Consider the following 13,763-nt stretch of genomic DNA (forward strand, 5'->3'; position numbering starts at 1 on the left):
GTTTAATCATGGGAGGGTAGAGCACGGGGAAACGTTCCCAGTGCATGGCTGGGTGGGCTGATTATCAGCCCTGCTTCCTCCTGTGGGGGCTGAGGCTCATCCCGCCCCTTCCCCAGGACAGATTAAAGGTATAATTTGATGAATCAATTTGTTTTCTGGAGGAGGGAAGAGGGAAAAGGGAAGCAGAAATATGATAATAGCTGGAATCGAGTTGCTCCATCCTGTCCTACAGGAGTCATTAGGAAGGGGTGCAGGGAAAAGAGGCAGATCCAATCAAGGAGGCAACAGGGTCTTCCTTCAGGTAGCGTGCTGACGTAGTGGCCTTCGAGGACTGGAAGAGCTGAGTTCAAATCCTGATTCTAGCATTTATCAGGTGTGTGACCTTGAGAAATCCACTTAACCTCTCTGTGCCTCTATTTCCTTCCTGGTCTCTAAGAGAGGCACAAACCAGCAGGGTGGCTGGGCCATTGGCAGATGTGTCTCCTGCAGTGTCTGGCACATAGTAGGTGCTCAGTGAAGGTGACAAGAGAGAGAACACTGGCTTTGGGAGGGAGGAAATGAAGCTGAGACAGTTGCCCCTGCTGAGCCGGGCTTGGGGCGGTGGGCCAGATGGTTCTTGGCATAGCATCCTTTGGGTGCCCGCAGACGGGGCACAGTGATGGGGCCCTTCTAGGCAGAAAGCCAAAACTCCAAACAATGGGCAGCAGCAGCAACTGAAGAGTGAAAATAACCTCTTCCTTCCTTCCAGAAGTCTCCCCATCCCCCTACCAGGTCAGGTGCCCCAGCTCATCTCAGCATCCCCTTGTCTCCCCTTGTAGCTCGGCGAGCACCCCTCGGGGCCGGGGACACAGCCGGTCCTCAATCCACGTTGAGCACTGTGGGCAGCTGGGAGCAGTGGCACCAGGTGACGGGCTCTGGCTGCAGCTGGACTGGCCAGGAGAGGGTGTTGCAGCAGAGAGGGCTCAAGTCCGAATCAGACAGACCTGGGTTCAAATCCTGCCTCTCCCTTCCTGTGTCTGGGGAACACGTTGCTGCCTTCTCTAGATCTCATCTGTAACGTCCATTTTCCCAGGCTGGTTATTGATGACAGTAACATTTGCCTCCTCCCTCTTCTTAGCAAAGGGGCCCCAGAGAAGCCTTAGCGCAGCATCAGGGGATGGTTTGGGGCACTGAGAGGGGACAACAGGGATAGAGACAGGGGCCTCTCTCCATTTACTGAGTATGAGTCACATGCCAGGCCTTGTGCTAAGGTTTCTAGGTCCTTTGTTTGACTCTACTACTCCCCTATAAGACAGGGATAATCGTCCTGAGGCTCAGAGAGGTGACCTGGCTTGCTCAGGCTCACTAGCGAGGAGCCAGTTGTTGAACTTGGGGCTCTCTGACTCAGAGTCTGGGCTCTGTCCAAGCTGGTAGGCACTCTAGGAGGATGTCCTGGGGCTGGAGGCTACAGCCGGGCAGGGGGGGGGGGGGGGCGGGCAGGCCCATAGATCCTGGCTGAGGGTTCCAGGTGGGCCTAGCACTAATGGGCACTGTGAGTGGCAGGTGCAGATCTAGCGGGGAAGTGGGAGCTGGCCGTAACGGGACCAGGAGCTCTGCCCACCTCTTTCCTGCTCCCACTCCTCTGGCCAGGAAGGAAGGGGTGGAGATGGGGGGCTCGGGGAGGAGGCGTGCGCCCAGCTTCCCTTCACGGCTTCCCTCAGCTTTCCCTTCTGCCTAGTGGGCTAATGATCCCCACCTCCCAGGTCTGTTCTGAGCCCTGAGGGCAGTAATGTACTGGGGTGAAACTTGTAAAAATCAGGAGGTCAGGTCAGCTAGAGTGGTCCCTCTCCCCACCTCCAAGAAAATGTTCTTTCTTTGGGACCCCAGAATCTTGGGGATGCAGGCAGGTGCCCTCAGATTATGCCAGGTCTCCCCTTGTCCCCCCTCCTCCCCCAAAGCAGTCCTAGGCGAGAGACCCACACAGCCTGGCCTGAACGGGTGGGTGGGTGGCTCTGGCGTTACCAAGAAGTGCCTGCCTCTGATTGGAGAGCTGGTTTCCATGGTGACCGATTGATTGCCCGACTTGCAGAGACTCAAGGGGAATGAGCAATGGGCCTTTCTCCCAAGCTGGACAGCTCAGGGTTTGGGCTGGGAAGCCCAGGCAGGGCAGACACCTATGACTCCTCTCAGGCCTGAGGGGCCCGCAGGGAACAGGAGGGCCCCTCAGCTCAGCCTGGGAGCCATGGTTGGGTACCTGCTCTGTGTGTGTCCTGAACTACGATGCAATGGGAAGGGGAGGGGACGTGGGCTGGCAGTTAGGAAGCACCTACTGTATGAAAACGAAGCTCCTGGGGCTCAAACCTGGCCCGGTAGAGTCCCAAGTTCATGAGCTTAACCGCCAGGCTACGACGCTTCCCCATGATGTTTGTAGGGACTCAGCCCATTGATGGGGACATGCACCCCAGCACACACCTTGGACCACCAGAACAGAACCGGCGGCGTCGAGCCCTGAGGGCGAGGGAGGGACTGGTCACTGCTGGGGGAGGTCAGGGCCGGAGTGTATGAGGGCTGCGAGAGTCCATGAATACGGACATGGGGGATGAGTTGGGGCTGAGAGGACCCGGTTCGGAATGGGGAAATAAAAGCATCCCTGGCGGGGCCACCGGCCTTCACAAAAGGAAGGTGTGGGACGAGCAGGGCATGTGGCAGGGGTCCGATTCTCCTTCCGTGGCAGTGGGCTGTCTGGTTTGTTAGCCCCCAAACCTTGCCCCCCCATCTTACTTCTTCCCACTCCCCTCCCTCCTGCGTCCTCTCTGGGTGGGGAGATAGGCTGGTTGAACCCTGACTGCCCCCTTTGCTGGGGTCTGGATGCTTCTTTGGGCCCCCAAGCCACAGCCCTATCTCCATCTTTAAACCCAGCCCCCTGCTCTAGCCTGAAGATTCCTGCCCCAGCCTGGCTCCTCCCCAGTGCCGGCCCCCACCCTGCACTGCCCTGGACCCTCTCCTATCATCATCTTCTGCCTCATCTTCACCCAGGACTCTTAGCCCAGCCACTGTTCCTCTCCTATGTCCGCCTCCATTCTGCCTGCCCCTGTCCCTGTCCAGCCCTGCCTTCATTCTGAGCCTTGTCCTGGGCTCGGCTTCGCAGATGGGCTCGCTTAGGTACGGGCCTCATTGGCATTCTGTCCACAGCAGCATCCGTCGCTGGCTGCAGGCGCTGTTGGGGTGAGGGAGAGAACGAGACAGACAGAGGTCGGAGCTGCGGGTTGGGGGGAGGTCTGGGTCTGCTCCCTGGGCCTCCTCTCCGGGCAGGATGCCTCCAAGCAGGATTGGAAATAGCTGCTCTTTATCGAACACCTACTGGGTGCTGGAAACTTCAGACAGTAACGTCTCTAGCCCCCCGGCGGCCCTCTGTGGCAGGTGTTATTCTCCATTTCACTTCAAGAGGGGAACCAATGTCTCTGTGGTAGACATGGACAGGCTTCACCCTGGACCCAAGTCCTCCTCATCAGAGTCCCCGCTCGCAGTCTTTGGTTGTGGGGTTGGGGAACGTGAGAGTAGTTGGCCCCCGACTTCAGGCGACCCTGGTCCCTGAAGCCCCATGAGATCTCCAAGGATGGTCAGGGCTCCCATAGGCACAAAAGGGGGTGAGTGAGGAGAGGGAGGGAAGGGGGGAAGGAACTGCAAGAGCAGATGCTTGGAGACTGGGACACTTTAGGGAGGATGGGCCTGGGGGATGCAGCTTGGGACAAGGCCAGGCAGGGGGTCAGAGGCACTTTATATAGGGCTTGGGGACTTGGAGACCCGGCAGGGTGGCTGGCCCTTAGAGAGAACTGGGGAGCCACCGGTTGTTGAGCAAGAGACAACTTGCTCAATATCATCCTTATCGATTCCTCCCTTCCTTCACTGGTTCATTTATAAAACACGTACTAGGTGCCTTCTCTGGCCATGCCTTTGCTAGGACTGGTGAGATACAGAAATACCAGTCACACTCTTGGTCCTCAAGAGGCTCCGAGGCTCACCAGGAGAATGCATATTCATGCCTTCATATTCATGCATATTCATAATGGTCCTGAAGCCCCATTGGTGCGAGGAGAACTTTGGTATACTGGGGGCAGTGGAGGTGGGTGAGAGATCTGGAAAAGTTTCATAGAGTCAGGGTCTGAACTGAGTCTTGGGGGGTCCTGTAGAGGATGCCAGGCCCACTGGACTGGAGATAAAAAAGAAGATTCTAGGCAGGTGGGAATAGCATGAGCCACCTCCTGGAGGCTTGATCCAACCTCTTGGATTCAGGCGATGGCTAGTAGTTTGGGTGTTCAGTAAGACTGCACTGGGGAGCACGGCCTGAATGGAGAGGACAGTGAGGAGCTGGGAGCAGGGGTGTAGGGAGGCATGACAGAGGCAGGTCACCCCAGGGGGTGAGAGAGAACTCCAGGGGGACAGAGAGACCTGGCAGGCGATGATGAAGGTCAGAACAGAGGGGATGGATGAAAGGAAAAGACTGCCAAGTATCCACCCATCCATCCATCTAGAAAATGTTTGCTGAGCACCTACTGTATGTCAGGGACTGTGCTGGGCACCGGAGGTGGAACCAGCGGGCTTGCTCACTGAGTGGGTAGGTGGCTGGGGACTCAGCTGGTGAGCATGGAATGAAGACAAAAGACAGTAGAATTAGGAGATGGGCGATGGACACTTTGAGCTCAAGGAGCATTCCTCCAGACACTGTGATTGGGGACGGGGGAGGCGGCGAGGAGCAGGGCTGAGAGAAGATAAAAGGTATTTCCAATGGGGGAGTAGAAAGGACTAATTGCGTGTATGGTGCTTTGCTGGTCTTTTCATTTAATTTTCATTTAATAGCGTTCCCATTTGTCCAGATGAGGAAACTGAGCCCCAGAGACTTCAGCACTTGTCCCCTTAGTGTAGGGTGGGCAAACATTTTCTGGAAAGTGCTAGGTAGGAAATATTTCCAGCTTTGGGGACCATACCTCTCTGTCAACCAGACTCAAGTCTGCCATTGTGGTGGAAAAGGCAGCCGTATTCAGTAGCAAAAATGAATGAGTATGGCTGTGTTCTAATAAAACTGCATGAGCGCTGGGATTTGAATTTCATATAATTTTCACGTGTCAGGAAATATTCTTCTTCTTTTGATATATATTTTTTAATATTCAAAAATGTAAAAACCATGCTTAGTTCCAGGTTGTCCCCAAATAGCTGTTGGCCTGTGGGCTTGGTTTGGCCACCCCTGGTTGGGAGGTGGTAGACCTGGGTTTCCAACCCAGATCTGCAAGTCTGTGGACCTCCAGCTCCAAGTGCTGCGCCCACCTCTGCCTCCTTCCCGTGGGCTCTGCTCAGTCTGTCCCGTGGTCCAGTCATCCAGGATGCACATGGGCACTCTGCTCCCAGGCAGCTAGTCTTGGGGAGGAGGCAGGGTGAGTAGGCCCCTGCCATTCTGGAAGGGGGTCCCTGCCCAGCCACTCACCAGCTGGGAAGACCCGAAACCTCTCCGGGCCTCAGTTTCCGCATCTGTAAAGTGGGGCTTAGCAGAGAACCCACTGTTAGGCTCACTGTGAGGCCACCGTGAGAGTAGGCCTGGAAACGTGCCTCTTCCCTTGGTGGCCTCAGTTTCCCTCCTCCGCCCCTGGTCTCCAAGCCTGGTCCCCTCTGCTCCGCACCTCTGCCTCTGCCTCCCCCATCGGCAGCCCCGTCCTTCACGCCGAGAACGACACCCCAGGTGTCTTCCCAGCAGCCACCAGCACCAATGGTTTCTCGCTTTCTCGAAAGCTTTTAAAAATGAGGTTCCCTCCGGGGCAGCGGGGGTGGTCGGGAGGGGGCGCCGGGGGAGCTTCCTGGGTGGGTGGCGGCTGTGGCTGTTCCAGGCCTTTCGAAAGGAAGATCTGTGGCTGACTATTACGGAAATCGGGCCCGAGCAGCGTGCCGGTGGCGCGGGAGGCGGGAGCCTGGGGTGAGCACCTGCTGGTGGCTGGGGGAGGTGAGCTGGGGTGTCCAGTCCCCGCCGCACTCCTGCCCCGTGTGTGAGCGAGCCCTATCCTCGCCCGGGGCAGGGGTGGGGTGGTGCCAGGGAGCCTGGGCGGCGCTGTTCCCTCGCAGGGCTGATGGGCAGAGCTGCAGCTGGAGGGTCTGGGCTTTGAGGCGCTGGGGACTGGGGGCCGCGGTGCTGGTTACCTTCAGTCCAAAGGGAGGAAAAGGCTGTGGGGCCCCCGCCCTCCCCGTGGGAGTAGAATGGGGCATAACCACAAGTCCCTCTTATTCAGTGTGCACTTCGCACCCAGCACTCTGCTCAGCGCACTGTGGCTGTTAATCTATTTAAAATTTTTCCATTGATGTGGCCGTTATCACTCCCATTTTATAGACGAGAAGATAGAGACCTGAAGAGGCAAAGCTCATAGGGCAAAGACCTGAGAAATCTGAACCTGAGGCTGCTAACACCTGTGGCCAGTTCTCACACCCTTGGTCCTCCTGTCTCCAGCTGGAGGATGGGCCACTTGAACTTCCAGGGGCCCCTTTCCCACCCTGAACTCCCCACGCCTCTCCAGAGGGGGCCTCTGCGGATGGGGAGACAGACACTCTGCCTATGTGTGGGACAGAGCTGAGGGTGAGGGGTGGTCGGTAGTGCTGAGATCCCCAGTTCCTGCCTATGCCCTGTGCCCTGTGCCATGACCAGAGGGTTTGATGTGAGCCAGGAGGACACCCTCCTGTCACCCTGCCAACCGCAGGTGCACAAAATCCCATCATTCAAAATCCAATTCCTTTATATGTTCCACATTCTGGAGAAGGGAAACCATCTCGGCTTAAAAGTGTTGGGGAAATAAAACTAGGAAAGTCAGATGCATTTGGCCACTCTGTAAGCCGGAAAAATGACCCTAGTAGAAAGGCAGGCAGCAGCCTTGGAAAAATCACTGCTAACGAGGCCGAGAAACCCACAGGTACACGGGCAAAGGGCAGGAGCCGACAATTCACACCAGAAAGGAAACACAGGGGCTTAACCATCCCATGGAAAGAAATCCATTCCCACTCAGAGACATGAAAGCCATGCAAACTTTAATAAATGTAATTCCATTCAAATTAACCAATATTTTAAAACATGAAGTTATTTAATCCATCGCTGAATCAAACTCTCTTTAGCTGAACTCTAGTGTCTCGCCTTCCAGAGCTCTGCAGATGTTAGCTGCTCTCAATCTTTACAATGGCCCCAATTTACAGAAGAGGAAACTGAGGCTAAGAGCGGTTAATTATGTAATTTGCCCCCGGTTACACAGCTGCAGAGTAGCTGAGCAGAATCCCCCGTCACACTGCTAAGCAGGGGCGTTTCACCCCTAGGCCAGTGGTTCTCAAAGGGCGGTCCCAGGTCAGAGGCGTCAGTATTACCTGGGGAATTTTACAAATGCTGGTGTCCAGGCCTCACCTCAGAACTACTAGATCAGACTCTGGGGGTGGGGCCCAGCTCTCTGCATTTTAACAAGTCCTCCAGGTGATTCTGATGCTAAGATTCAAGAATTCGTGCTCTAGGCTCTGGGCTCCAGGTGAGCATTCAGAAGTGGGTTCTTGCTCCTGTTACAAAAGACAAGTTAGACTGGCCCAACCCTTTTGAAATACGAATGGATAGCAGGAGTTCCGAGCTGGTAAATGGCCAGAACTGCACTCCCGAGAAGCCCTCTGGACAAGGTTTTATTCCTGAAGCTATTTTAGACAATGTATTTATACATGTGCAAAACTGTAAACAATGTAAGTCTCCAACAATAGGGGGTTAGGGGAGAAATGTTGTCATCGAGAAGTGAGTTTGTGAAGAATGGACAACATGGCACGGTGAGGGTGAACGACGTGTTCTGGTTTGCCCAGGATGTTCTCAGTTTTAGCTCTGACAGTCCTGTATTCTAGGAAACCCATTGGCCCCGAGAAATGAGGACAGTTGGCCATCCCAGTTGTAACCGGGACTAGTTCTGCAGTCCAAGTATTTCTGTTCTCTCTTCTCAAAGGGCAGGTGACAGGATGGTCCTTCTCTTCCCTCTTGAAGTTAGGTGGCTCAGTGACTTGCTTTGGCCCATGAAATGTGAGCCAGAGTGATGTGTCCTATCCAGACAATGCCCCTGACAGCCTGTGTGGGGATGACACCTCCTCAGCCCAGGGTTCCTGGGTGACTAATAAGCAGAGGCCCCCGGCCACCCCCCGCAATGGGCAGACAGTGTGAGCAGGAAGAAAAAAAGGTAGCTTTTTTTGATGAAAGGAAAAGACTGCCAAGTATCCACCCATCCATCCATCTAGAAAATGTTTGCTGAGCACCTACTGTATGTCAGGGACTGTGCTGGGCACCGGAGGTGGAACCAGCGGGCTTGCTCACTGAGTGGGTAGTGAGCAACGCATAAACTCTTGTGTGTGAAGCCACTGCTTTTTCGGGTTATTTGTTACCACGGCATAACCTAGCCTGTCCTGACTGCTACACGTGGGGGAATATGAATTCCACGGTGTTAGGAAGACACACATTACAGACTTCTATATGCCACAGCATTGAACACATAAAGCTTACAGGTGTGCTGGGAATAATCTGAAGTTTTTATATTAATCAGGTAGAGGAATTCTTGAGCTACCTTTTTTTCTTCCTGATCATTGCATGATCCAACTTTTCTATAATGAGCATGTTTTATTATTTTTTTTAACAGGGGACATTTTATTCAAAAAATACTTTCTTTGGGTCAAAGCAGGGTCCTCTCTGGGCTCTTATTCATTAAATGAAAATCTGGAGGAGGGAGAGAGGGGAATTAAGCTTTCGCTTCAAAGGATCAAAGGGACTGTTAAGGTCAAGGAGTTAATCCTCTCGGGCATCTGCAAACTCCCTGCTGGCTCCCAGGTCCCCTTGGCCTCAACTGCCCAGTGGAAACAAGTTGAGCAGATGCTACTTCCTGGCCCTGTGACTCTGGGCAAGTCACAATCTCACTGAGCCTCCACATCCTCATCCGTTAGATGGGAATAACCCTGTCAACCTCGTGGGATACTAAGAGAAGCAAACGAGAGAAAGCATGCTCAATACATGTTGGTACCTTCTGCCTGCCTCTGTCTTCCTCGTGGAGCCTCCGTGGTGGGGCGCCCCTTGGACATGTCCCTTAAGCTCCATGAGCCTCAGTTTCCTCATGAGAAAGGAGAAGGATGATGTTACAGGCCTAGGCATCCCTGGATGAGGCTGGAAGTCCCTGTGCAGAAGCTGAGAGATGGGGAGAAGGAGAGGGCTTGGGGAGTTTGGAGTCCAGTGGCAGAACTAAAGCTTATACCCTCCCTTGAGACTTGCAGCCCCCAACCACAAGACCGGCACGCCAAAAGCCAAAACTGTGAGCATTTAAGATCAGGACAAAAGCAGGTGCTGGGTCTCCTTTGGAGGTTTGGGGCTAGCACACCTGTTTTCTGACATCTCCGGAGTCTTAAAGGGGCTGGGGTGGTCAGGGAGGACTTCCTGTAGGAGGAGGGCTTCAGCTGGTCTTAGGAGGATGGTATGGGCAGCCCTGGGCACCTGGGGGGGGTACCCTTGCTCTGGGCCTTGTAAGGAAGCCTCTAACAAGAATATAAGAGTGGCGGGTAACATCTGTGGAGGGCATGTTGTGGATTTGGCTCACTGTCCTTGTGATTAGCCCACCCACTAGCACTGGGGCAGGACTTGGGGAAACACGAAGGGGAAGAGTTCCGGGGCATTGGGTGGTGGTAGAGGCCTGGGGCCCAATGTGTTCTGGATAGAACCTCAGCCCTTTGCTTCTCTAGGATTTAGCAGCCATAGGTCACATCCCTTCTGGCCCACAGGGCCAGCTGGATGTCCCCAGGTGGACTCCTGTGGATGTGACCAGTCTCTTGGGTGAGCATATGTTTCGGGGTACCTGGGGCAGCCTGGTTTACTCCTCCTGTGCTGGCATCCCCTCTAACCCAGCATTCTAGTACTTTCTGACGGGTCCTACTTTGGATGATGATTTTGTGGCCGCTCTAAATCTACATGGTCTCAAGCCGGGCAGCCTTGGTTCCATGCTGGCACAGGCCCTCCTGTCTGGGCCATGTGGCCCTGGGAAGTGGGGATCTGTAAAGTGGGGACGATAGTGCTCATGCTGGAGAGCACTGGGAGGTGGGGAGGCACCATGCTGGCAGAGGCCCCAGTGTTATAGCTGGTGTTCCGTGAGCGGTGGCCCCAGCCATGACCTACTGATGCTTGGCACGGTGGGGTGGCTGGGTGTCTGGGCCAAATCTGGAGCATCGGGTCTTTGTGGGCTGGTTTTGAGCATCAACTAAGAACTCAGAGGAAGATATAAAGGGAGACCTCTGTAAATACTGCCCTCGAGGGCAAAGGTGACGGAGGCGTTAGCTCCTGCCTTGCGCAGTGGGTGCAGGAGATGCCTGTCAAGCCTCTTGGCTCTCCCAGCCACCCCATACCCATGTTGCTCCTATCCAACCTCTGCCTGTCCCTTACCCCTTTCCTCCAGCCCCCATGCTGCCCTGCACCTCCTTAATCCATCCCCACAAGCAGCCTCTGGCCACTCTCCCAGTGAGCTCTTCCCTGGCCCCCGGGCTCCAGGGTCTGCGGGTCCCCTCTATGCCCACTGAGCACTTCGCTGCTCCCCAAGGGGCCACGCCACTGTGCTGGGGCACTGCACATTTCCCTGGGCAGTCCCTCCAATCAGGACCATCCCCTCCCCACTGTCTGGCAGGTGTCCCACCCTATCCCTACCGGCCCTTCTCCCCTGTCCCTCACTGCAGGCCCCAGTGCTTTGCCCTCAAGGAGGTCATTGTTCCTCTTTTCTTTTCCTGGCCTCTGGCCTCAGCCTCTGACGCATCCATGTTTCTCCTGGAGCCCAGTGCTGGCCTGGAACCAGGTATCAGAAGAACATGTTCTCCCTCAAGGAGGCCTGGTGGAATCTGGCTTTTCTCCTGGAGGGAAGTTGGATTTTAGGAAGAGGAGGCTGTGCTCACAGCTGCCTAGAAGAAGCCAAATGGGGTGGGGGCGGGGTGAGGGGGGGGAAGGGCTGTTGGTGGGGTTTGGTCCTCTCTGGTGACTGTGGGTCCAGAGAGGGTCCGCCACTTGTCTGAGATCATGCAGAAATTCAGGGCAAGGCCAGGACTTTGACCTAGATGTGTCTTACTTCTTCAGCCATTCTGGGGAGGTCTGGCAGGGTGGGGGGCATGCAGGCTGGAGGAATGGCTGGGTCTCTGCTGCCTCTGGGCATTGGGCGGGGGTGGGCCTTTCATCGACGGGAAGGAGGGGCTCGAAGCTGGCAGCTAGGGTGGGAGGAGACCTGTCTTTGATTCTTTGATGCTCACACTTTTTGGACCCCTGGGGAACGCCTGAGTCATCGCTGAGCCAGCAAACATATTTAGCTTCTTTCATTGTCCCTAATAAATCAATTTCTCCAGGTCTCTCACACCTGCCGCTCGACTCCTGGCTGCCCGCCCCCCATCTCCTGCCTGCTGGTGTCCGGGCCCAGGGCCCCAGTGCCAGCTCTGGGTTTCCAGGCTGGAAGTGCTCCCACTCCCCGGCACGGGGCAGACGCCCCCCCTTGCCTCCCGGAGCCCCTTGCTCTTTTCTCCTCCATCCCAGGGCATCCTGTGCCAAGCCTGTCCTCCCCTGTTCTGGGATGGCCTCTGTTCAGGAGCCACGTTCCTGGATCCCCAGTCAGAGCATCATGACAAGGGCCACTGTGGTCTCAGAGACCCGAGGGATTATTGTGACTGCAGCTCAACCCCTGCCAGGGCCCAGCCTCCCTCAAACTCTTGGCCTGCTGAGACTTGTGTTTTGGGCCCAAGGGAATACCAGAACTACCTGGCCTTGTCATGCCTCCTTGTCCTAGCTCCTCTTGGCCCCATTGGCTGGAAGAGCCTCCACTTAGTTTATCTTTCACAGGCACCTCTTCCAAGAAGGCTTCCCAGATCTTCAATTCTCCTGACTCCACGACTCTTTCCTCCTTCTATGGCCCCAGCCTGTCTTGTACCATGAAAGCATGTGCATGGTTTGCTTTGTGATGAAAATGATAGCACTTAACATAACTCTGAGTAGGTACCCAACACTGTTCTAAGTATTTTGAACATATTGGATTATTCCCATTTTATAGATGGGAAATCTGAAGCTCAGATCTCTTAGGAAACTTGCTTAAGACACGGTAGAATTAAGCCTTGAACCCAGGCCCTCTGGGTGGCTCTCACTACTGCCCCCCTGTGGCTCTTCACAGTGAGTGGCTTTTGAGGCACCTTCTTATCCACTCCGCCCCTCCTCCCCCACCCCCCACCCCGCCCCAACGCACCCTCCAAACAGTCTCGATTCACCCCAGGGTAGGGGCTGCATCGGGCCCATGTCTGAGACCCCCTTGTACAGGGAAGTCCTCATTAAAGGTCGTGTCATGGAACTCACCTGGCTCAACCCTTCAAGGAGGAAGATCGCATCTAGAGGGGCTAGGCCGCTAGGGCAGGGTCCCAGAGACAGAAAGTGAGAGAGCCAGGGTGTCTGATTCCTCGGCTGAGCAGGGGGCCCTGTGCCCGGCAGGAGGCGAGAACGCAGGCCCGTGCTCATCGGTGCCTGTGAGCAGGCTGCTTGAGCCTGCAGATCCAGCTGCTTCCCCTTCTGGGATGCCCAGGCCCCAGCTCTACTCTGGGCAGCTTCCCCTCCCGCAAAGGGCAGCTCTCAGGCCTCCCGGCTGCCTACACGGTGGCAACTCTCATTCATGTGTGGTGGGAGCCCCCTGCTGCCCACAACGAGGAGTGGCGGGCCGGTGGGCAGGTGGGCAGAGGGCCATCCTGGGGAGCAGCGAGGGGCCTGGGCCAGCAAGTCCGAGCCCACTGGTCCTTCCCGACTGTGATGTGGCCCTGGCTGTCCACCTCTTTGGCCAATCCCCCCACCCACAGCAGCACCAACTTTCTCCCAGTTCCCTGTGTCTCTACACACCTGCACGCGCTGAGGCTGAGGCCCAGAGGGCCTTTTCAGTGGGTTTCATCCTAAGCAAGAATTATTGAACACTGAGCAGGGGCAGGCTGGCCTGGGAGGAGTTCACAGTTGGGGTGTGCGTGTGTGTGTGTGTGTGTGTGTTGGGGTGGGGTGCAACAGACACAAGGTGAGCTCACTGCAAGATCAGGTGTGTGTCTTTCCCCCGACCTGGCTGCCAACAAACACTCATGCACAGCTCCTTTGAGAAGCCTCTCTGCCCAGCCCAGCCCAGCCCTCCACTGGCCCCCGTGCCCCCGGCCGTAACAGTGCGGGTTGGTCTAGGCTGTCCCTGCCCCTTCGCACCGGTTTTCCCCAGCAGCCCCCAGCTCCCTTTGAGGGCCACGGCTTTATCTCCATCATCTTTGGATGCCTGGTTCCTTGCCTGGAGCCTGGTACTCGGTAGGCGCCGGGACCGGAGCAAAGAACGTATGGAGAGACTGATCGATCGGTTTGGCACCTTCAGTCCTCAAGGAGCAGCTCAATGGTGGAATCTCAGGCAGGGGCCCGGGAGAGGGTGTGAGGGCCACTTCATCGCCCTACATCCAGAGGGGGCTGCCTAGAACCCTGTAATGCAGGATCACCTGATTGTAAACCCCATGTGGGCTTGTCCCCCCAGTGCCTGGAACACTGTAGCTACTTAAACATTGTGTAAAGTACCAATAAGTGAAGGTTACTGAATTCCAGCTTGGGAACCCTCCTCCCCCTCCCTAGTGACCGCTGGGGTCAGCCTGGATACCTGCCTTCCGAGGCAGCCGTTCACTCTCTCTTCAGCCAGCACTGCCTGTTGGGAAATTCTTTTGCCTTTCCCTGGCCTTGACAGGGCCAC

Source organism: Mirounga leonina, unplaced genomic scaffold (genome assembly GCF_011800145.1).
Source record: "Mirounga leonina isolate KUSES-001 unplaced genomic scaffold, KU_Mleo_1.0 Mir_418, whole genome shotgun sequence".
NCBI lineage: Eukaryota > Metazoa > Chordata > Mammalia > Carnivora > Phocidae > Mirounga > Mirounga leonina.